The sequence below is a fragment of the Neoarius graeffei genome, chromosome 25, assembly GCF_027579695.1.
Source record: "Neoarius graeffei isolate fNeoGra1 chromosome 25, fNeoGra1.pri, whole genome shotgun sequence".
NCBI lineage: Eukaryota > Metazoa > Chordata > Actinopteri > Siluriformes > Ariidae > Neoarius > Neoarius graeffei.
Window position 1 is genome coordinate 13,046,701 of NC_083593.1, and position 24,530 is coordinate 13,071,230.

The window sequence follows — 24,530 nt, forward strand, 5'->3', positions numbered from 1 at the left end:
TCATTCAGGGGTTAACCAGTGCGTTTACTGTCCAATGAAATCATGGCGCCAGTCCTCACCTGTTTTTATCCCCCACACGAACGAAGTTTGGCGGGAGATATAGAAATGGGCTCTGTCCGTCCGGTCACGTTTCCGGGCCATATCTTTAAAGCTACTGAAGATATCTTTATGAAACTTTGTATACATATCAAGCAACATGTGAACTGGTGCTTTTTGCTATTTTGGATTTTTGGGAAAAAAAAAAGATTTTGACTTAGTTTCGAAGAGCAATGTTTGTTCCCTGAGCATATCTCATCTCATCTCATTATCTCTAGCCGCTTTATCCTTCTACAGGGTCGCAGGCAAGCTGGAGCCTATCCCAGCTGACTACGGGCGAAAGGCGGGGTACACCCTGGACAAGTCGCCAGGTCATCACAGGTCCCTGAGCATATATCCAAAACTATTCATGATACGGATTTGAAACTTGGTATACATGTTAACAAGGTGACGTAGATGTGCGTTTTCATACTAAGAAATTTGAGAATTTTTCATGTTTCCATGGAAACAATTTCAGACCTAGTGTCTCAGGTTAGTCTTAGGGGTAGGCTTTGTTTCCGGAGCAGAACTTAAAAACTATGAGTGCTACGGTCTTGAAAGTTGGTATACATGTTGATTCAGTAACGTATATGTGCCTTTTGATGCTAAGAAATGTGAGAAATTTTAATTTTTAGCTCACCTGGACCAAAGGTCCGGTGGGTTTGTGCCATGATCTGCTCAAGTCAGTGTAAAGAGGTAGGGTTGGTTTCCTGCAGCAGAACTTGAAAAATGTGCCGAATAATATCTTGAAGCTTGGTGTATAGTTGGTATATAGGGCGGGGGATATAGATGACGCTGTCTTCTTGTTCATTATGGAAAGGGTATAAACATCACTATTCCATTCGTCATGTTGTACCACGCATGATTTTCACATTCAGTCACTCCCACCTAGGAGTGATGCTGAACTATGGAGTTGTCAGTGCAGAGATCCCTTGCATTGTCCTATTCAGTATGCACTCTATTCTCCCTCTGGCTACTTGGTCCCATGCTGATGCCGTCCATCACACCTGTCCCTGTGATGTTCTGAGCACAGCAGGACATGGCAGTGGATCGATGCGCACATATACAGTAATAGCTCCGGTGTTGTCTGCGCCCTCCCTCTTCCATACAGCGCGTCCAAACCGGAGCTGCACTCATACAGCATGTTGTGTTGTATATAATATTCTCTAACTATCGGCAGTAAGATCTGCCAAACCATTTCTTGTTGTTGTTTTGCGAAGAAAAACATTCAAGAATACAGCAGTGACTGTCGAGGGAACTGAAGAGCAAGTGTGCTCATCGAAAAGGGTCTCTGAAATGAATGATGATTCAGTGCTCGAGCTGCGACTGATGATATTTTGTACGTCATATAAAGACGCAGACAAAGATTTTGTTATTAAATGGAACTTTTAAAAGAGCCTGTGTCACGGTTGCCTTCTCTCATTTCGGAGTTCCTGAGTTACTCAGGGGTTTGAGCAAGCAAAGGCTGCACCGAAAGATTCGTGGTCTGACAGGACGTTTACTTTTCACTCCTGTAACAGGAGTGTGAAAACCCATTTACTTCAACCTTCAAAGAGATGCAGAAAGAGAGGGCTTAACATGTAGGTCATATTTCATAAACCATTTTCTGATAACTTAATTTTGGGTTAAAGCAACAGCCAAGGCTGGGAGCAATGGCGGTTTTTATAAAGGCAAATAAACTGCATTTGTGCTGGGAAGTTTGCCAGGAAACTTTGCCTTATCTCCATAGAATAAGTCAGTTCCATATTCGTTCCTCCTGATGGTACGTGCGTCAGTATTCAAAGAATAATGCGGAGCACGTAAAACATAAGAGAGAGAGAAAATATGGACTGCTATTTTTACGGCTCCTGGATGTCATTTTATTTCCAGTTCCTAGTATAAAATGACCTGGAAATGAACTTTTCTGACCATTTGTACTGTTATATGCAGTGGATCGTGATGAAACTCTTATAGGAGAAGCAGTTAGGTATGAACTGGAAGATTTACGCAATTTACAGGCAAGAAAAAAAATTCGAAACAAAAAACTTGCAAAGGACACAAGTAGATTAGTCTGCTAGACGTGAAACGTCTGATGAAACAATGGGGAAAAAAAAGAGGTCAAAGCTAATTACCTGTTATCCATGTGTTTCATTAGCAATTCATTAACCCCTCAGCAGGTATGGTACATCAGCAGTTTCACATACACACTTAAAGAGGACACACACACATATATATATATATATATATATATATATATATATATATATATATATATATATATATATATTACGGTACTGAATGGCTTGAGAGACTCAGGATGAAGGCTGGACTCAAAACGACCCTGAAACTTGAAGAAACAATAGATCAGAGCTCCTTTCCTTTCTCACTGTTCTCTCACACGGCCTCACTTGGGAACAAGCGACCTTTGGAAGCATTCAAAGCGTGCAATTAGCATCAGTGTGCATAGTTTGTCTGTAATTAGATCAATGGTTGTGATTTGATTTTCACTGAAAGGTAACGAATCAAACTGTGTTTTGGGTTTTTTTTCCCCTTGCCCAAGGGCTCCGTTGCTCTGAGTGTGAATGCGGTACTTTGCAGTCACGACATTGATAAATGCATGATGCAAATTCCTATCTACGGAGGCATGGTTAGTTTTTTTTTTTTTCTAGGCACACGGAAAAGATGAAGCACAAATGTAAAGAATAGATGCCGGAGACTCACAGGGCAGGGGAGATGTGTGGAGGTATGGAAGGGTTGGTGCAATGCCAGGTGAACCATTTCACAAGCAGTAACATATATGTGACCCCTCACCGAATCCAGGGACGCATGTCGGCCGAAACGAATCAGAGATAATCGCAAAAGAAGCATTTTTTTTTCGAAATTTGTGATTTTCGGTTTTTTCCATCATGTGCAAGTTGAGATCTTGAAGAATGCAATCAGTATTTCAGATAATAGATTGTTTTGTTGGAAAAGCATACATTTTTTGTTGCAAATTGTCTCGTTTTTGTCAGGACTGTAGCCTGCTGGGGGGTGTGGGTAAATTACCATATGGGCCATTCACATGATTTAAGTCTTTTTTTTTTTTCACCAATCAGCTGTATGATACGAGCTGAGCTCGTGGCTACTTAAGCTGCATACAGGCATGTAATTTCACTATGGAATGAGCAAGCTAAACAGAGCGCAGAGGAGCTGAAACACCGCAAAGCAAACAGACACACAGTATTTACATCGGAGATCACCATTTCTAGCAAAAAAAACGCAACCAAAAGGAAGGTGTTCTAGGACTACATTCCATTGGAGGCATTGGTGTGTGCAAGGCGACATTTCTCTTTCTGATGGGGTAAGTTTATTAATCTAAGGCTGTGTGGTTATTTTTGCATGTAACGGAGAGTGTTGTGGTTTGGTTACATGAAACTAGCGTTGTGTTAGTTGTGTCATCATCGTGCTAGCTTTCTTTCTAACAGTGTGAGTAATTTTTCAACCAAAAAACGTTAACGTATACTTTAGGACTTATTTTTGTACTTCATAATTGTTTTGGGCATATTTTGCATGGAAGGAAAATTGACGTGGTGATCTTTGTTTACATGAAAGTAGCATTGTGCTAGCTCGTAGGGGGTAGGGCTTTCCTTAATGTCATGCAAATGAGCAGCATTATGTGCCCGCCCTACACCCAGAGTAGCTGAGATGGAAAACTTTGAGGGCGATTTTCTCCCTTTTCTGTTTTAAGAAGTATACACTTTCAAAAGGCCACACATTCTTCAAATATTGTCAGATCTCCACATGGAAGGCATCATTGGAAAGCTTAGAAACTGTATTTTCTGAATCTGTCAATAACTCAAAATGCCCCCGGGCGGACATGTGTCCCTGGATTCCGTTATCTGACACATATGCACACTTCATACCGTAGCTCCACACGGATCTGTATAGAACATATCTGTATTCGGTTACATTCCAAGTATTCTTGACTTGCAAGTGACATCAAAGCAAAATAGAAACCAGGATGTCGGCCATGTTGGTGGATATACAAATGCGGGGTCAAGCGACATTCCATACAAAACAAAGTCATGTGTGTGCAACTCTTTGTTTTTCCACTGCTTTAAGCGTTCTTTTAGCTATACCATATCTTTGTGCTGTATATGGTTGTGGTCACAACAGTACTCGTGACTGTGGCACGTTCCGATTTTTTAAAATTCCGTCCGTGATTCGGAAAGAGGGCGAGGAAACTCTGAGGCTTCGTGTGGACAGGAGACGAGGGGATCAGGACACTTCGTCCAATGACCATTTCGTCCAAAGCTTTTTGCATACGCATTATCAATTACACTACGTTCAGACTGCAACCTGAAACGACCCATATCCGATTTGTTGTGAAATCCGATTTTTTTGTTAGGCCGTTCACATTACCAATTATATGAGACTTGTATGCGATCTCCAATATGAATGGAATACGACCCAAAAGTGTCCCGCATGCGCAAATTGACACGTAATATAAGCACATCTACGTAATACGTAAACAAACAAACAAAAAAGCGCACTCTTCAAGTTTGCAAGTAAAGCATGGAGATGAGGCGAGACCTGGCGATGTGGTTTTTGTGGCAGCAGCGGAACTCACACAATAATCTGATTAATGTGGGCAGCAGACTAATGAGACCGAAGGTGTCAAATTACTGGAAATTTCCAGAACAATCTTATAATCTTGTAATACAGGATGGTTTAACATCCAGGTCCCTACCAAATCCACCATTAGCTTGATCAATTCTATAAAAGTCTATTTAAATTCTGAAAACTGTACAAATGTTTTCCACCAAAGAGGCGGGATTAGCCAACGCAGAATAGTGACGTTTGTCTCTTGTTGATGACGTGTAGGTCGCATGAATGCGACCTGTCCGGTCAGACTGCAGTCGCATGTGAAAATAACGGATATGCATCGGAATTAGGACCACATATCCAAGCGGCCTGGGTCGCATGTGAAAAAATCGGATCTGTGTCGTTCAGATTGTCAATAACAAATCGGATACAGGTCGCATATGGGCAAAAAAAAAAAAAATCGGATATGGGTCGTTTCAGGGTGCAGTCTGAACGTAGTCCTATTTTATGTTTCAGGTATTCCGGTGTTCACGACCGAAAGCCCTGTGAGAGTGCTGCCCTGCTCCTAAAGATTTAATATGATCCAGCCAGCTTTAAAAATTAATAACTTGGCCAACGGAGCTTGCAGCGAAGGCAAATTTTACAGGCGCCTCCCTCTAAGCCTCCCCCTTCGAAAGAGCATGGTCTCGGGTCGGTAGGACCACGCCTCGGCCTGGGATTCGTGAACGAAGCCCCCGCGAGAGCGCTGCGCCACGCCTGAAGATTTAATATGATCTAGCTGGATCATAGACATGCAAGCAAGCAGCCTGCAATGACCAGGGAGTTAACTCATCCCAGGGTCCGCAAGTGGCACGGGCCGACGTGGTTACCCCCTTAGTACGCTCTTTAGTGTCGAAGTGCACGTACTACGGCACTCATTTGCTTTACAAAATTGTGTTTTGCTTAGGTCAAATTCCATTGAGAATTCCTCTTTTTTTTTCAAATAATAATTGATAGTGCGCATGAAAAATGTTTTGGACGAAACGTCTCAACTTTTGGACAAAAAGGCATGGGACGAAATGACCTGTATTCGTACTTGATGTTCAGTAGAAGCATCTTATCTTCAGAAAAATCTGACTTTCAAATAATATGGGTCAAAACCCCACATATCTATCTTCTCTTTGTATCGAATCTTCGCTCGACCGTTCAAATCGTGGTGAGACTGAGAAAATTCAGCACTGTTTACAGACACGCTTTCAGCGGCTGCCGTCCTAGTCGCTTTGTAGATCCACCATCATGGCGGACGCTCATCATGATCACGTAGCACGTTTTGATCATGTGGTTGCGAGTCATCTATACTGAGACTCCCAAAAGTGCACTGATGACAGTAAGAGGCTGAAGAACACGACGAGATGAATTTCCACTGGAATGGTTCTGCAAAGCTAGTTTATTCACTGAAACCGTTTGTGTGTTTATAAAGCTTCGAGTGGTCTCAGTGAGCTCGGAGTTGCTTAGTCGCGATAAGGCGAAGGCCGCCAAGCAGTCGGCCAACGAGAACAGCCAGAGTCTGGGCCTCTAAACCCCAATCAATCATGCCCAAGGTTCCGTCTCTCCCTCTGCACTGCAGTCTTAGACATGCCCTCTTAGCTCCAGCATGAGAGCAACAGTATTCCATTTTGCTGGCTCGCCGGACAAGGCTGCAGGCTTTCACGGGCCTTGTTCATAGCTGAACGTGTCTGAAATCTAGTGTCAAACTCAGCACTTTCCTTTTCATGTACGTCTACTTTTCTGTTCAGGAGGTCTCCTCATCTGCCACCACAAGCTGCCCATGTTCATCGGCGTGGTGGAAAAAGAGAAAGCCAAGAAGGCAACTGCAGTTATAGTGCCTTTTGTCTGGCTTTAGCTTTGACAGCTTTCGAGAAGCCGTATTAGCATACCTACTGAACAGCACTCTCATTTAGGACTGCCCACATCCAAAAAAAAAAATCCAAATGTGCAATATTACCTCCGTCGCAACCTCAGCAAGCGGGCTGAGGGAAACACGTACCTAATCACATTTCCTTAAAACACCAGAGAAGAACAAATTGCTTAAGCGAGCCTATAATGAATCGAACAGCAGACGGTGCGCTGCTGTAATGCGCTCAGACAGGCAGCTGTAAAACAGAAAATCTTGTTGACAATATTTTTTTTCTCTCTGCCTTGCGTGAAGCAAAGCAATTCCTCTGGAGTGATTCTGGCATGATGGGCTGGAGGAGGAAGGGGGGGGGGGGGGGGGGGGAGACAGAAGGCCTCCTATAAGCCCCGCATGTAAACAGAGGAAAATGAGTCAGTGTGAGTGAGAAAGAGAAGGAAAAACGACATGGCGCTTAGGGCCAGCTGGACTGACAAGTGATTGATTTCCCAAAAGAAGCACCATGCAAAAAAAAAAAAAAACACCCTACAACTACAGCCCCTCACGTCAGAGGTAGGTGGGGGAGGCTAATCCGGTTTGCTCATCTTTGTGTGGATGTCTGCTTTCGGGCCTTCAGTAATCCATTTCTTTCTATCCCCTGCTAGCGTTTTTATCAATTTGGATGGCAGAGAGACAGACGGCTGGCCACCACGTGAAGAGTAAAGGAGAAGAGAAGACATCTAAGTGAGCTTCCGATCTAGTCATTTCTGAGTGCATCATTTTTCCAGGTCTCAATGCTACACCTGATTCTTAAAGGATTCTTCGTTTTATGTAGGCTGAATTGGTAAGAATAACGCTGTGTCTGCTTCGTTTAAGGTACGGAGCAAGAATCTCTGGACGTAAAGCGATCCAGTGCATCCTTTGCCTTCTATCACAAGAGGGCAGGAAATCATTTTAAAACACTGTTATGCAACCAGAGAGAGAATGAATGGATGGAAATTAAGATACGAGATAAAAGCGTACGCTGCGTAGAGAAAGCGAGAAGGCCGAGTCAGCGCAGAGAGCCTGGCAGAAGCAGAATGGACCCTCAGCTGCTGTGTTCTTTGGCTGTGTGTCAGCAGAGGACGCCTTGTGTAACAGTATTTCCTCAGCGTGCAAGAATGCAAATCCTCCCCTGGGATGGAGCCTCGTGTTTTATAGAGCGCAACTCTACAGAAGTGGAGCTCGCAACTCGAACGATGCGATGACCTTTTCCACAGAAAGCTGCACTCCTCTGGTCTGTGCTTACAGGAAAAGCTCGGGTCTCTCTCCCCTGAACCAAACCGTCTCCTTAAGATCGGCTTATTAATGGCATGACTCACTGAGCCAAGAGCTCTCGTCCTGCTGATTAACTATGACTGAACTTCATGAAGGTCAGTGCCAATTGCTGGCTCGGTTAGAAAGAAAGTAGAAGAGAAACAAAGAAACAGAAAACCCTCAGAGGAGGCAAGAGTCAGGTCATGAACATATGTGCAGTAGGAGGACCAAGTCTTTTAGCAGGTTCATCAACAGAAGGCTGGATTTAAAACAGCGCAGAGGCCCACCGTCTCATATTTCCACCCTTAGGATTGGAGAAAATGAGCTGATTCCATTCTTTAGGAGGCGGCCTGGTACAACTCTGCTATTGAAACAAAACGCAAGCACGCACACACACACACACCGCATACTAAACATGCGAAGTTTCTGCGCTGCAAGAGGTGTGAAGATTCTTCACAGGTGTGAGGCTGGAATTCGATCAAAAACAGAAGAAATAAAGATAAAGATCAGCCTATTGATTAGTAATGAGGCGATTATCAAGAAACCCACCGGCAGCGAAGTCATGGTGTTGATCATATTACAGGAATTCAATAACCAAGTTACCTCTAGTCAGTCATCGCCCAAGGTCTAAACTGACCTCTTTGGACATAAAAACAGACTCCACAAAACATCCAAACTCTGACTGACTTATGAGTTAATCTTGCCGTTCCCCAAGTTCCATTAATCCTGGAGCTCCAGAGAGCCCAAAGGGCAAAAAGAGCAAAGCCTGAGTATCTGGTAAATTCTGAGGAGAAATGGCAACCTTTGCAATCTCTGACGTCCCAATTCTCTCGAAGCAGCATGGAAACAAACACATTGACAGAATAATTACAGGTCCTGTCTGGGTCTGAACCCTCAAAAAGACTGCTCTCGATGCCTGTGCACAAAGCAACGATGTTCAGATCTGATGCTTTCAGACGCTTTTCACGTTTCCACTGGATACTTGAGAAAAAGAAAATCTCATAACTGAAGGTTAAAATTCCATGCTGTATTGTCAGTCACATAATTGGAGTCAATCCAAGCAGAATTTCTAAATGATTTTGGTTGCTGGATGAAAAGAGATAGAAATAAACGTTCGCATATCGGTTAAATCATGCCGCCATTCATTTACCAAACTTTGTGATCAACAAGTGATATTACAATGCACAAAATTATTATACGTACGGGCCACTTTTTCCATGGAATAAAAACGTGTATTCTATTCCCTTCTAGCGGGTTTATTGATGGCATGTACAGTGGCGCATGAAAGTTTGCGAACCCTTTGGAATTTTCTATATTTCTGCACAAATATGACCTAAAACATCAGGTTTTCACACAAGTCCGAAAAGTAGATAAAGAGAACCCAGTTAAACAAATGCTGCCTTGATGGCCGTTGTCATCCTGAGTTGTTGGAACGAGGCTATTCTCCTCGAGTGCCTTCTCTGCTAGCTTGATAGTCTCGCCGGATGCTTGCAGGAGGAATTCCTGAGACTATGGGGAGCATCTCAGTCGGTGTAGGTTTCAAGGTCCCAGAGACAAGGCGCATCGCTTCATCGAGAACCACATTGACAGCCTTGGTGTGGACGCTGTGAGACCAGACAGCTGCGGCGTATTCAGCAGCGGATTACACAAGGGTGAGGACCGAGGTTCGTAAAGTGGTGAAATTGGCTCCCCACTGTAGTCCACTGAGCTTCTTGATGATCTTAACGCGTTTGGAGGATTTGTTAGCCATGTTCTTGAGGCGAGGGCCGAACGTAAGGCTGTGGTCCAGGGTCACACCGAGGTATACAGGCTGTGGGTCAAATCTCAGCTTCTCGTCCTGCATCTTTATCTCCAGCTCCTTTTTTGCAAGTCGATTAGCTAGGTGGTAAATTGAGCAAACCGTTCTGGACTCGCTTAATTTCAGGGGCCAGAGGCTGAAGTAGTTGCAGAGAGTAGAGACGTCTGCTTCTAGGATGGACTGGATCTCCTCGTAGGTTTCAGCTGCATAGCCGATTGCACGGTCATCTGCATACAGGTACTTGGTTGATGTTGTGACAGGATTGTCTGCTATGTAGACATTGAAGAGGATAGGGGCAAGGACTGAGCCTTGCGGCAGACCGTTTCGGAGGTGCCGTTTCCTACTTCGTTCGTCACTCGAATTAACCACATAGAAGGAACGGTTTTGAAGCATGAGCATGATGAACTTCACAAGCTTCACATCGGGTATCAGTTGAAGGAGCTTCAGGTAAAGTCTGCGGTGCTATACGGTGTCATATGCAGCTGTCAGATCGATGTAGACTACTCCAACCTTTTCTTTTCTCTGGAAGGCGGCTTCAATGTTGTTGACAAGACGGGCTATTTGGTCCGTGTTAGATCTACCTTTATGGAAGCCGGCCTGCTCTCGTGGAAGGTGTATTTGAACGATATCGTTGATGATGCGTGCCAGGATTATTCTCTGCATCAGCTTGTACGTAATACAGAGCAACGGGACTGGCCTGTAGCTCTTGGGATCGCCTGCGGGTTTCTTCGTTTCTGGTTCCAAGAAACCAGGCCCAAATATGTTCTGGCATGACAATGCCCCTATGCGCAAAGCGAGCTCCATGAAGACATGGTTTGCCAAGGTTGGAGTGGAAGAATTCGAGTGTCCTAAACAGAGCCTTGACCTCAAGCCCACTGAACACCTTTGGGATTGACTGGAATGTCAACTGCACCCCAGACCTCCTCGCCTAACAACAGCGCCTGACCTCACTAATGCTCTTGTGGCTGAATGAGCACAAAATCTCCAAAATGTAGAAAGCTTTCTCAGAAGAGTGGCGCTTATTGTAACAGTAAAGCAGGACTAAATCTGGAGTGTGATGTTCACCAAGCACATAGGTGTCCACATACTTTTGGCCACAAAATGTAAAACACTATGACTGTTGTACAATCCCATTACTTTATGTAGTAAACATATACATTGAACAAGCAGGCGTTTAAAAATTGTTTAACATCTTACAACCTTCTTATGCTGTAATTTTGCCTAAAAAAGGCAACATGATTTTCATCGTCCGGATTTGCTAACGTTCCCGCTGTCTGGGACAGTATGAAATTATAGGGTATTTAATATTCGGAAGCATTTGAATACCAAATCTGTGAGTTAATTAAAATTTTAATGCAATTAAATAATCTGACAGCTCTAACTCAGATAAGCTCATTATAGGGTTTTAATATCGCAGGGTGAAGCAGTAATATAACAAACCTGACTGTTATTTGCACTAGACTGGGATTCAGTGCTACCGCTGCCACTCAGTGCGTCGAGCACTTGACGTGCCGGATACGGACGTGCAAAGGAATTTTTGTCAACTGCAGTGATCTGATAGGGCAGGGTCAGATGATGACTTCAGCTTGAAAGCGTCACAAATGCAGAAACTGGCTTGTTGTCTTGTACAATAAGGTCAGCGATTGGTTGAAGAAATGGAGAGGCAAACGTTGTGAGAAGACTGCAGCAGGTAGCTGAAGTAGATGTGGAATGACCCCAAATGTGTTTCGCATATTAAGCTCTAACAGCCTGCCCCTGGGGCTAGGAGTCTATAAGAGAGTGGCCATGCTACACACATATACAAAATGACCATGTACACACACACACACACACACACACACACACACACACACACACACACACACACACACACAATCTACCTTATGCTCGCTCTCCCTCTCTGCCTGCATTGAAATGGACTTCCCAAAGCTCCCATTCATCTTTCTGACAGGCATGGCATCGATCGGCGTGGGGCGCGGGATGCAATTCCGGCCCTTTAAATGACTCCGTGCCCTGCCACTCCAGTGTGGCTGAGGCGCGTTTGTGGAGGATCAGCTAGTTAGCTGCACCAGAGCAACGCAACACCTCATAACGTGCTGAGCAGAGAAACCTATTAGAGCTTAAAAACACCAAAAAGTCCAAATGATTTAAAGCCTCACTCCTGATTTGTCAAAATAACCAATTGGTTTCATTGCGTGCCACACTGCAAGTTTGATATTGTACGTATGCACTAGGGTTAGAAAGGTATAAATGGTTGGTTTGCTTCTCTTGTACACGCAATGAGGAAAACAATAATTGATGTATACATGTACTTACACCTGCAGAGTGTATCTGCATCGGGAAAACTATTTTTATTCACACTGTCCCACTCTAACAGTAAACCTTTTCATTTTAACGATTCGATACACGATACTGGGTTCACAATTACATTTTCCCACAATATTTTTGAAAAACAAAAAACAACCACTTATTTCATTTTCTTAATAACCAACAATAATTATTTACACACATTTGTAATAAATAAATAAATAAATAAATAAATATATACACACACACACACGTTATTTACCAGCTGGGAGGTCCGTATGGTGAAATACCGTGACCAAGGTCTTGAAAGTAATGACTGAGGCCCTCTGGGCTGAGGTCAGTATTCAAGGCTGAGGTCACAGTATTTCACCATATGGACCAACCTTAAGCTGGTAAATAATGTATTTATTTTTTTCTTTACCAAATTCTAACAGAAAACGAGAGCGCCCGAAAAGGAAAACCGAGCCAAGGCGAGCCGCCATTTTGAATCCTCATTCACGGCTGTAATGTAAAATTGCTTCCTCCTCGGTATACAAGTGCACTTCCATGGCAGGAAAAAAACTACATTTTGCTGCCTATGTAGTCCCCTATTTATACAAAACTGAGTCATTCAGGATTCAACCATGTTTTTGCTCGGCGTTAGCAACAGTTACAGGTTTTTAGCTTTCTCCTGAAATGTTTTCTTTTATTTCTTCTTCCTCAGGGCAGTAAAACTCGCTTTCGCTGTGAACACTGTCGTTATCGCTATCCATGCTGTAAAATTAATGCTATTCTCCTGAGAAATGCTGGAAAAAATGTATAAGATTTTTGATAATCTTATAAATAAATCTTATAAAAAAAAAAGAGATAAATGTTGATAAAAAAAAATGCTACTACGTTTGTTGTTGTGAACGAGTGAGTCGCCAGAGGTCCATAACCGGGGTCCGTATCGTAGGATACGGACCCGCTCGCCAGCCAATCAGAGCATAGGATTTGATGGAAACCGGACTGCAGGAAAAAAATAAAATAGCTTATTGACTAAAATATTCCTTTTTATTAAAAATTAAAATGTTAATAACAAATAGGCCTTTTCTTAATAAAACATTTACGAGCATTTCTACTACCTCCATTTGCTTCTCTTTTCTTTAGCTTTCGACAGTATATAAAGAGAGCTCTGATTTGTACGGACTTGTACGAGCTATTTGTATGGTCAACATTTATTGTGAAATGCCAATCAATTGTTTAGTATTATAGTAAAGAAACATTTCTACATCTTTATCATTATAAACAAGGCAAAAATCCAAAAACAGACATGAAACTGGCAAGGCTGTATGTCCTGATGCCATTACTACTACAATCCTACTGAGAAAATCTTTGAAATTATGATTTTTGTTTTTAAAAAAAAGGTGAATTTTGATGCAAATTTGATCCAATTTGACAGAAATACCAACTTAGATGATCAGAATCCAAGCTCATCGATCTAAAAGACATTTTTGAATTTCATGAGTACAGGAGTAGAGTCTACGTAGTGTTCGGCTGTATAATTTCATGACCAACAATGCCTTCAAATTTGTAAATAGGAAGTAATGATGTGCAGGCGCACGTAGAAAAAAAAAGGGAGATAAATATGAACAGTAAATGTTTTGGCCTCTGGATGTATGCCAAGTCAGAATATACGCATCTCGGTTCATTCTCTGCCTTGACATACAGGTATGTTTTTCTCCAGGGCTGCAAATTTCATTTGGGGCGGAGCCAAATTTCAGAATTCTATGGTCTACAACAGCGATATAAGAACCTCATAACTACACACTATAGAGGATTTCGACGTGACGTCACAGGTGACGTGACGCCCCGGCGTCCGCCATTTTGAAGGTCAAGCTAGCTAATGTCAACAACAGTAGCTAGTATGTTACTGCAGCAATGTTTACGTTCAGTCATTTGGATGACTGTTAAAACCTTTCGGTCTCAAGTTTTTCCTTTACTGTATTTACTAGTTTACTGAGCTAGCGTGCTCGGGCAGGCTGGGAGCGAGCAGAGGGAGAGGTATTTGCAAAAATTGAGGTTAGCAGGCTTAGAGAACGATGTTTACCTGCTTCCACCAGGATTGTTCACTGACGTACGGAAGTACACCAAGCCCTCGTCTTTACCTGACTTCGGCCCACATGATCTGTATACCTATGTCGTTAAAAACCAGGCTGGGTAACATGCCTACACATAGGCGGTTTTAAACGGGGGCCGGGGGGGCCAGTGCCCCTGTAAAATTGCTCCTGGCCCCTGTTGTGGCCCCTGTGCTGAACAGATAATAAGATTTATTAATTTCAACATGCGCTGGCTCAAAGATCGGAACTGACATGACGGAGTGTTCTACACGGACTCCTTAAAGCGCTACACGCACACTGTTACCTGCAGCAGAAAGACCAGCAGCAGCGCGAGTTGTAAACTTCGGATGAGAGAGATAACAGCTGCAGCCCTGCAAGGACTAGGCTACTGCAAAGAGGCGAAGGTAAGGAAAATTATTCAGTTTTGTAACGTCAGTGTTTGCACATATCCGTGTTTTACTGTTGTTGTTCACTACAATAATAAATCCGTTTTATTGTGCTTTCTTAAAAGTGCGTTGCACAGCAATAAGTAGCCTAACTTAATATTTTTGGGAAATGGGTAAAATAACCGACAGTGTTTAACCTGCTTGTAAAACTTGAATGGCCTTGTGATATATAGAGGCTACATTCCTCTCTGTTTACTTTTTAGTATAGGCCTACTGTAGGCTATCATCATGAAAAGGAGCAAGAAGGACATTATGTCCTTTTTTGCCCCTGTTGGCAAAAAGCAACATAGAGAGAGTAAGGAAGATGAAGATTAAGAAAGAGGAGAGCCAGAGGTGGAGAGAGAGCCAGAGGTGGTGGTTGGAGAGGTGGAAAGTGAGGCATCTGAAAGCCAATCTGAGAGTGAGGATGAAGACATTCAGGATCAGATTGAGGGACAGAATGAGGGACAAACCAGATTCACCATGCATATCAAGTACAGCACCATCAGGTTTGTGATGTTGAACAAATGTGTGTGTGTGAGCGGTGTCGGCCTACAATTCATATAGCCTAGCCTGAAAGTGTGAAGTCTGAATAATAATTAATAAATATAAAATAAAAATAATAGATATAATAATAAAAAATTAATAAATGAATAATGATAAATAAATGAATAATGATAAATAAATGATGTTCTCAGTCGCACTCTCATTTACTGTATTCATCTTTCTCCAGATATCAGTAAGTGCTTGGACGACACTCCAGTGCAGCCACATCTGAAGAAAAGGTTCATTGTATGCAAAAATAGAAATCTTATTTTACAAAAAAGAGAAACATGGTTTTAAGATTTATTGAGCACAATTTATTTTATGTTTAGGCTATTGAGACAGAATGTTTATCTCATTGTATTTATGCTCAATGTATGTTGTTTTGGTTTTAAATAAACTAAACAAAACATTTTGAACACTTAAATATTGCCATGTTTTGTCCTTATATGTGCCCCCCTGAAAAAACACTGGCCCCACCTCGGCCCCCCTAGTAATTTTGGTCTAGAACCGCCACTGTGCCTACATCAGCGGGTCGTCCCTGGAGCCGGTGGTCGCCATCTTATTACAGCTAAGGTTTGTTCACATTTTCATTTACTTTCGGTCCTCAGGATAAACAAAATGTTATTAAATGTCATTGAAATAACTTCTTAGTCTGTTGAGACATGGCCCGTTATAAATTTGCTGTTACCAGGCAATGACCAAGAACTGTATTATTAGGGTCGGTGTCTGTGTTGTAGCAGTGCACTAGCAGCTAGCTGTTAGCACTAGCTAATGTCAACAATATCATAGCTGGTATGTTACTGTAGCAATGTTTACGTTTAGTCATTTGGATGACTGTTAAAACCTTTCAGTCTCAAGTTTTTCCTTTACTGTATTTACTAGTTTACTGAGCTAGCGCGCTCGGGCAGGCTGGGAGTAATTTTTGCAAATACCTCTCCCTCTGCTCGCCCTGTAAATGCCCTACGTCGCTGGATAGTGAAGGTGTTTTCTGCATCTCGCTCCTTTTTCTTTTATGTTTTTTCCCTGGTATTTCCCACACGCCTGACTGCAGGTCAGGAAGATCACCCAGAAAAAGCCAGAAAAAGATAGCCTGGTAACGTGTACGGATCACGTACACCAGCATCATTGATTTTCTGGTGATATCGCTTCTTACTCGCGTCATCTAGGCCGGATAAAATACTCGACAATGAGACTTCGTCATGATCAACAGTGTATCGCTACCGGTAGTCGCCATATTTGTGACCGTCAAAATGGCGCCGGCTACTTGTTGACATGGCAACGGTCACGTGGGTCGAAAACCTCTATATGCCTAAAAGTATGTGGCACCTGACCATCACACACCCCAGACTGTTGCCACAAAACTGGACGCGCACAACTGTATCGAAAGTATGCTGCAGCATTACTATTTCCTTTCAGTGGAACTAAAATGCATAAGCCTGTTCGAGAACCCAAGTGGCCTGCGCAGAGCCTTGACCTCAACCCCAATGAGCCTCTGTGGGATGAACTGGAACATCAGCTACATGTCAGGCCTCCTTGCTGCTCAGCCACACATCAGTGACTGAATGAGCACAAATCTCAAGAGCCACGCTCCAAAATTTAGTGAAAAGCCTTCCTGGAAGAGTGGCGGTTATTATAACAGCAAAGAGGGTCGAAATTGGTGTGAACCATATTTATAAAATGATACGTGGTCTCTCTGCACCTTATCGTACGTCCGATATTGTTCGAGTGGCTGATGTACATTCTTACAATACTCGTTTTAGCCAATACAGTTTAATGATCCCTAAGTTCAAGAGTCATGGTCAAAAACCCTTCCTGTTCAATGCTGTGAAACAGTGGAACAGTCTGCTGCCTCAGATACACTCAATTCAGAGCTTTCAGCGTTTTAAAAGGACTGTTAAAAGGCACTTTTTACAAAATCTGTAATTGTCTTTTTACGCTATTATTCCTTGTAATATTTCTGCTGATGCCCTCCATCATATGCTTATGAGGGATTTCCACTGTTTGTATTTCTAGTCTGTTTTTGATCTTGTTCCTGCCATCTTGAAACTTTATTGTGGGACCACAATGGAAATAAGTGTATTTTACACTTTTTTGGTTTAGTTTCATGTTTTTCAGTTGTGATGTATATGGTACAGCCGGTTTGCGTGTTATTTTACCTCAATACATTCAATCAACCAACAAGAAGACAGAGTCATCTATATCCCCCGCCCTATATACCAGCTATATACCAAGCTTCAAGATATTATTTGGCACATTTTTCAAGTTCTGCTGCAGGAAACCAACCCTACCTCTTTTTTTTTTTTAAAGATATTTTTTGGGCTTTTTTCATCTTTATTGGATAGGACAGTGTAGAGACAGGAAATGAGTGGGAGAGAGAGACGGGAAGGGATCGGGAAATGACTTCGGGTCAGAATCGAACCCGGGTCCCCGGATTTATGGTATGGCGCCTTATCCACCTGAGCCACGACGCCCCCAACCCTACCTCTTTACACTGACCTCAGCCCACCAGACCTTTGGTCCAGGTGAGCTAAAAATTAAAATTTCTCACATTTATTAGTATCAAAAGGCACATATACATTACTGAATCAACACGTATACCAACTTTCAAGACCGTACGACTCATAGTTTTTAAGTTCTGCTCCGGAAACAAGACTAACCTGAGAGACTAAGTCTGAAATTGTTTCCATGGAAACATGAAAAGTTCTCAAATTTCTTAGTATGAAAACGCACATCTACACCACCTTGTTAACACGTATACCAAGTTTCAAATCCGTATCATGAATAGTTTTGGATATATGCTCCGGAAACGAACAATGCTCTAAGAAACTAAGTCCAAATCCATTTTTTATGTAAAAATTTGAAATTTTTTTTTTCAAAAATCCAAAATAGCAAAAGGCACCAGTTCACATGTTGCTTGATATGCATACAAAGTTTCACGAAGATATCGTCCGGAAACGAAAACGTGACCGGACAGCCGCAAACTGTTTCTGTATAAATTCAAATGTGGAATGGGATGTTCAACATACGAGTACATATGGAGTTTAATGGTCAGGTGTCTGCAATCTTTTGACCATATCGTGTTAGTAACAGAACTAACGTCATGTATTTTCAGATACGCTGTATAGAGAACACTCGGATATTCCGTAGAGATATTCAGTATAGATGATCTATTTCCTGTCCTCGACAGTTAGAAATTATTCGATTACGCAATCTTAGAGGTTCAACACCCTCAGTATTTGTATAGATTTTTATAAAACGAATCTGAGCTCAGCGAAATTCTTCATCAAATCTGATTTACGGAGTTAAACACACATTGTATGCGTTTATGTAAGTCACATTTGTGAATCTCTGAAACATTAATATGGATCCGTTTGCATCTCTGTGCAGTGTGTGTGTGTGCGTGCGCGTGTGTGTGTGTGTATTCCCCTCTCTGCTGGTTTCTCTCTCCATCTCATTTCTTGTACTTCACTCCCCACTGTTGCTTTCTGTCTCTTCCCCTCTCCAGCTGTCTGCCTCTTTGCCGGTTTCTCTCTGTCTCACTTGGTGTCTCTCGGTTTAGATGTCTGCCTCTCACCCTCTGGATGCTAACCGCTCTCTCTCTCTCTCTCTGCATCTTACTGTCATTTCTGAACCTCTTTTCTTTCCTGATCGTGGTATTGGAAAAAAAACAAACAAACCCACACACACACGAATAGAAATATGCAAATGGCTCCACATGATTTTCATAAATCATCAATGTGAATTTTCTTATAGAAAAGAAATGAAGAATGTGGAAAATGAGAACTTTTACGTGGTGTGTAATATCATACCAGAATGACGAGCTGTGTCATCCCCCCCCCCCCCCCATTAGTACGACGTCGTATTGTATTACGAACAAAAAAAGTACATCAGGCCAAACACTTTGAAAGAGAACCAAACGAGTCGTGTAAAACAGGTGAAAAGCTGCACAAGCAGACTAGCTGACAAGCTGGCGCTTTAAATTACAGTCCAAAAAAAAAAAAAAAAGAGGCAGGAGGAGAGGATATTACTGGATTTGTGCTTCTTAAGAATCAAATAACAAGGCATTATATAAAAATTATGTAAAAGACGTCAGCGTGTCGCGTGGAGTAGAAACTGATTTCAAACACCATCCAAGCAGGAAAGAAGCACGTCAGTGAACCACACGCTCCACTTCAGCAGAGGAGCAATTTCAACAAAAGTGTGCTTCTGTGTGTTAGAGAGGTGTCTCTGGACTTAGCACTACAAAGCACAAAATAACGTTCGTATACGTGTATAGGGTGGTTTTTTTTCCAATTAGAAGAGAGACCAGAGTCTATATTACTGTAATTATTGCTGTAAAAAGACGTGTGGTCACAAAGAATCCTCACGGCATGATGTACACCGACGGCTCTGTCAGTGTATTTAAATCTATTTCTGGGTAATGGTTTTTGTAAACGTGTGGTTCATGTACTCTCTGTACTAATACGGGTTGCAGTTTCGCCACCACTGCAAGAAACACCGCTTACGCTGATTACACTTTGCGAGTGCAAGCGGCCTGACGTAAGGAAATGTTAGCAGCTTTGTTTCTGGAATGTTATAAATAGTGTAGCTGTCAGCAAAGCTCAGGGCTGAGGACGATGCTTTTTCCCACTAAAACTGTGTATCTGAAAGGACCCGTTCAATAAAACACCTTTTAGTCGGCATATCAGGTGAAAATTCAAATTCAATCCAAGTTGCTTGAAACGGCTCTCATTGAATTCAAAATTGAATGCAGAACGTGCTTTTTACGGAATTAAAATGTTTATCCGTTCTTGAGATATTACAAATCAAAGATTAAAAAAAAAAGGCTTAACTTTTAGAAAACTGCAGTAATATTATGCATTCGGATCACATGGTACAAAATGGGCCTCATTAACCAGTGAGATCAAATGCTTTTTCTTCCTAACTTTTCTATTTTTCAAGATATTTACATGGAAATTGGCAGGTACATAGATGGTTGTATACTAAATAAAGTTTGAAAAATTAGTAAAAAACAAATTACGCAAATTAGTATTTAATTAGTATTAATTATGCTAATTAAAGCCACTAGCAGCCTTGATGGGCCCTCGCACGTGTGGTTCCGCAACCCAGAACGTTCCGCCACCCAACAAAACAGTCACGTGTCATATATTCATCAAATGTTCAAAGGTGATGTGCATGTTGCAAATGCCATGACTGCTTGAAGGATGAGAGATAGACAGACAAAGACAAGTGTGTGTGTGTTTCTGTGGTGTAAAAATGTACATTTATATATGTACAAAACTATACGTGTCTCCACCTTATCTCCATCTCACGCTGTAATCTTAAGTCATCTTAGCTTTCCTGTGTCCGCAGTGTGTGTGTGCATGCAGAGTTTTCATATGTCTGCAACAAAATGCACAATGATGGCAGTAATAACAATACATTATTTATTCACAAAGAAAATTGGTGTCCTTAAAGGTTGGATTTTTCCTCATTTTTCAATTAAGACATTATATTAAGATCAATTCCCAAAAGATGATTCTTTTAATTCCTCGTTTTAGTCAACTTTAGCATGTGTATGTAAAGTTCTGGTTTCAACTGTAAATCCATCAATTATTATTATTTTTTTTTTTGCAATTTCCTACTTGGTCAGATGGTGGTGCTGTCCTAGGCATGTGGATTACACATGGGAACATCATCACAGTCATGACATACAATATTTTGTAAAGTTTTCGATCAATCAGTTCAGGCAATGCCAATTTCTGGCATATTTTCTGCTTGGCAAGGTGGTGGCGCTATAACAGGCAAGTCTATATATCATCATAATCATAACATCTATTAAACTAAGAGGTTTCTGACCATACATTCAATGCACTGTGCCTTTCTGACACATTTCCTATATATGTGGCAAGATACTAAAATCATAAGGCCATTTCAACATCTCATCTCATCATCTCTAGCCGCTTTATCCTGTTCTACAGGGTCGCAGGCAAGCTGGAGCCTATCCCAGCTGACAACGGGCGAAAGGCGGGGTACACCCTGGACAAGTCGCCAGGTCATCACAGGGCTGACACATAGACACAGACAACCATTCACACTCACATTCACACCTACGGTCAATTTAGAGTCACCAGTTAACCTAACCTGCATGTCTTTGGACTGTGGGGGAAACCGGAGCACCCGGAGGAAACCCACACGGACACGGGGAGAACATGCAAACTCCGCACAGAAAGGCCCTCGCCAGCCACGGGGCTCGAACCCGGACCTTCTTGCTGTGAGGCGACCGCGCTAACCACTACACCACCGTGCTGCCCCCATTTCAACATATTACAAGATATCAAAAATCCCTTCGCAATTTAACATCAGCAACATCTCGTCGTCATGTATGCCAAATTTCTTTCACATGAATCTGATGAACCGTCTAGGAGGAGTATCTTAAAACTGATCATGTGTCAAAACACACATATTCAAAACACTGGTGGCGCTATACCAGAAAGGCATATTGGGTGCCTACATGTTATCATAATCACGTTATCTACTAACCTGAGAAGTTTCAGACAAATCCTTAATTGTACTATGACTTTTTGACATATTTCCTGTTTATGTGGCAAGATATTAAAATTCATAATATTGCCATTTCAACATATCAGAAATCCCTTCGCAACTTAACATCAGCAACATCTTGGCATCATGTACCAAGTTTGACATGAATCTGATGAACCGTCTAGGAGGACTATATTAAAATTGACGATGTGTCCAAATGCATACAAGCCCAATTACCTCACTTCCTGTTGGGCGTGGCTAATGCAATGTATATACGAAAGTTGTTCGTCTTGGGGAGCCCTACTTACATACCGAATTTGGTGTGTGTAGCTGAAACTATATGCCGATCAGGGGACTCCATGACATTAGGGGGCGCTATGGAGTTCCTGAGCCACGCCCAGAGCCAAACATCTGTGGCTGAGTAGCAGTTACAATGACTGATGTGTGTACCAAATTTTGTTCGTTTTGAACCATGGGAACCAGCTCAAAAAAGGCCAAACGAGGCAGGAAAAAGGGAATAATAATAATGATCCTTCCAAATACAATAGGGCTTTGCACCGACCAGTGCGCAAGGCCGATGCGGCCCCGCACACCTCGGTGCTCGGGCCCTAATTAGGTAAAACCGTTAAATCCATACACTCCATAAAAAAAAAAAAAAAAGCAATAAAAGATCATTTCTAATACCCTCTTCGTGCTCTGTAGGGCTTTGTATTTCTCAAAAGTATGGCCTACTAGTGTTTATATAAAAGAATTTCAATGATTATTTTGATTAATATTCACAGCTTTCAAGGCGAACCTCGAAAAAACTGTCTGATCCACATCAGTGTTCTCCACTACCTGAAGTTATAGCTCGGTGGTAGTATTGAGTGGCTGTCGCCGGGGGGTTTGCAAGGGGGGTGTCCCCCCTCGCACCAGAAAATTTTGAAATAAGAAACCCCTCAGATGCCATTTCCTGGCATCTAAGGCCAAGTTTACATTAGACCATATCTGTCTCGTTTTCTTCGCGGATGCACTGTCCGTTTACATTAAACCGCCTGGAAACGCCGGGAAACGGGAATCCGCCAGCGTCCACGTATTCAATCCAGATCGTGTCAGCTCTGGTGCTGTGTAAACATTGAGAATACGCGGATACGCTGTGCTGAGCTCTAGCTGGCGTCGTCATTGGACAACGTCACTGTGACATCCACCTTCCTGATTCGCTGGCGTTGGTCATGTGACGCGACTGCTGAAAAACGGCGCGGACTTCCGCCTTGTATCACCTTTCATTAAAGAGTATAAAAGTATGAAAATACTGCAAATACTGCCCATTGTGTAGTTATGATTGTCTTTAGGCTTGCCATCCTTCCACTTGCAAGTGGTAAGTGATATGCGCTGGGATCACACACACAGCGGCTCAGTCCCGAATCACAGCTTGTGTGCTTCACTCGCGTGTTCTGTGAGCTGCGCAGGGCCGGAGTGCGCACCCTCCAGAGGGCACTCGCTGTTCAGGGCGGAGTGATTTGGAGCGCAGGATGCCTGCAGAGCCGAGCGTATCCGTGTATTGGTGTTGCTGTGTGCACGCAAATCGTGTATTGGTGTTGCTGTGTGCACACTAATCGTTTTAAAAACGTTAATCTGATGATCCGCTGATACGGTCTAATGTAAACATGGGCAAAGTTGCATGTTATTTATTTCACAAGTAGCTGCTTTTGTGCAAAATCTTCTGACACCGGGAGCCGACTTTACATTTATTTTGTCACGCCGTTACTGAAATGTTTATTGAATAGAATATGTTTGTTTTTAGTTGAATTCTACACAAAATTACCTTTCATTTGATGTGCAGTATATGTCTTTTCTTTCCACCGTACTCCTCTCGGAGGTCTGAGGCAATCTGAGCCACTTAACTGACAAGTGAGCGAGCAAGCGTTAAGAGCCTCTGTTGAACCTATTGTAAAGTAAAGCACATCAACAATCTGTGATCAGAGAATTACTTTGGTGTTTGTATTGGCGTGGTTTTTTTTACTTTTCTTTGAAGTAAACTTTTTTTTTTTTTGACTAGGCGGCCAAAAATTAAGGCTCGGCAGCGCATTTATGAGTCGGCGGTAATAGCTCTTCTAGCCATTAACGATAGTGGAGAACACTGCACATCCAACAAACAATTCATATAAACTGAACTGAAATTGACACTCGCGTTTCTGACTTCTGGTTTTTTAAAAATACATCATTCCGTCCACTAAGATCTCAATATTTTTCATCAAACCAGCTCCAGTTATATTCTAAAATAGCTATTTACATGAATCAGTTTGATTTGGAAAAAAAAAAAAAGTAGGTAAAGCTATGAAAACTCACTTCAAAGTCTCCCGTGAATCATAATATCAAAACTAGCGGAGGGAAAATGTTGCTGAATACTTCATCAGAAACAGTGAGAGAACATCCCTATAAAAGTAATCTGATTGATATTCACGAGTAATCCAGTTGGAAATCGATCAGAAGAGAGAGAGAGAGAGAGCGCCTGACCGCTTTACCGTGACTCAGAAAGCAGTGGTAGTTTCCCGACATCCCGCGAGCAGAGAGTGAACTCTGTTGTACCAACTTCAACCTGCCGTTCCTCCCAAAGTACTGAACAGATCTTAACCAGATGAATTTCTTTGGAAAGCAAAGATTATAAGCTTTTTAATGACTGTTCACGATAGAAAATATTCAGGAGTTGAGCAGTGACAGATTTGGAAACTTATGGCCCTTTTCCACTACCCTTTCTCAGCTCACTTCAGCCCGACACGGCTCGCGTTTCGACTACCTCAGAGCAGAACGACTCAGCTTGCTTCAGCCCTGCTTAGCCCCCAAAACTCGCACGGTTTTGGAGTGGGGCTGAAGCGAGCCAAACCGAGCCGAGTGGGGATAGGGGCGTGAGGAGACACTCCCCTGTGCACTGATTGGTAAGGAGGAGTGTCCTCACATGCCCACACACGCCCCGCGAGCACGCTGGGATCTGTAAACCCGGAAGGAGAATAATTACGAATTACGAGAATTTCTGAAGCCTTATGCGCCTCGCCTCATCTATACGCTCTTGC

General features: G+C 42.4%; 1 protein-coding gene across 5 annotated transcripts in view; it reads right to left on the minus strand.

The window, feature by feature from the left end:
* The window catches only part of ttc28 (tetratricopeptide repeat domain 28), a 473,297-nt gene that overhangs the window by 128,460 nt on the left and 320,307 nt on the right, over positions 1–24,530 (minus strand). The gene's annotated exons all lie outside the window — the stretch shown is intronic.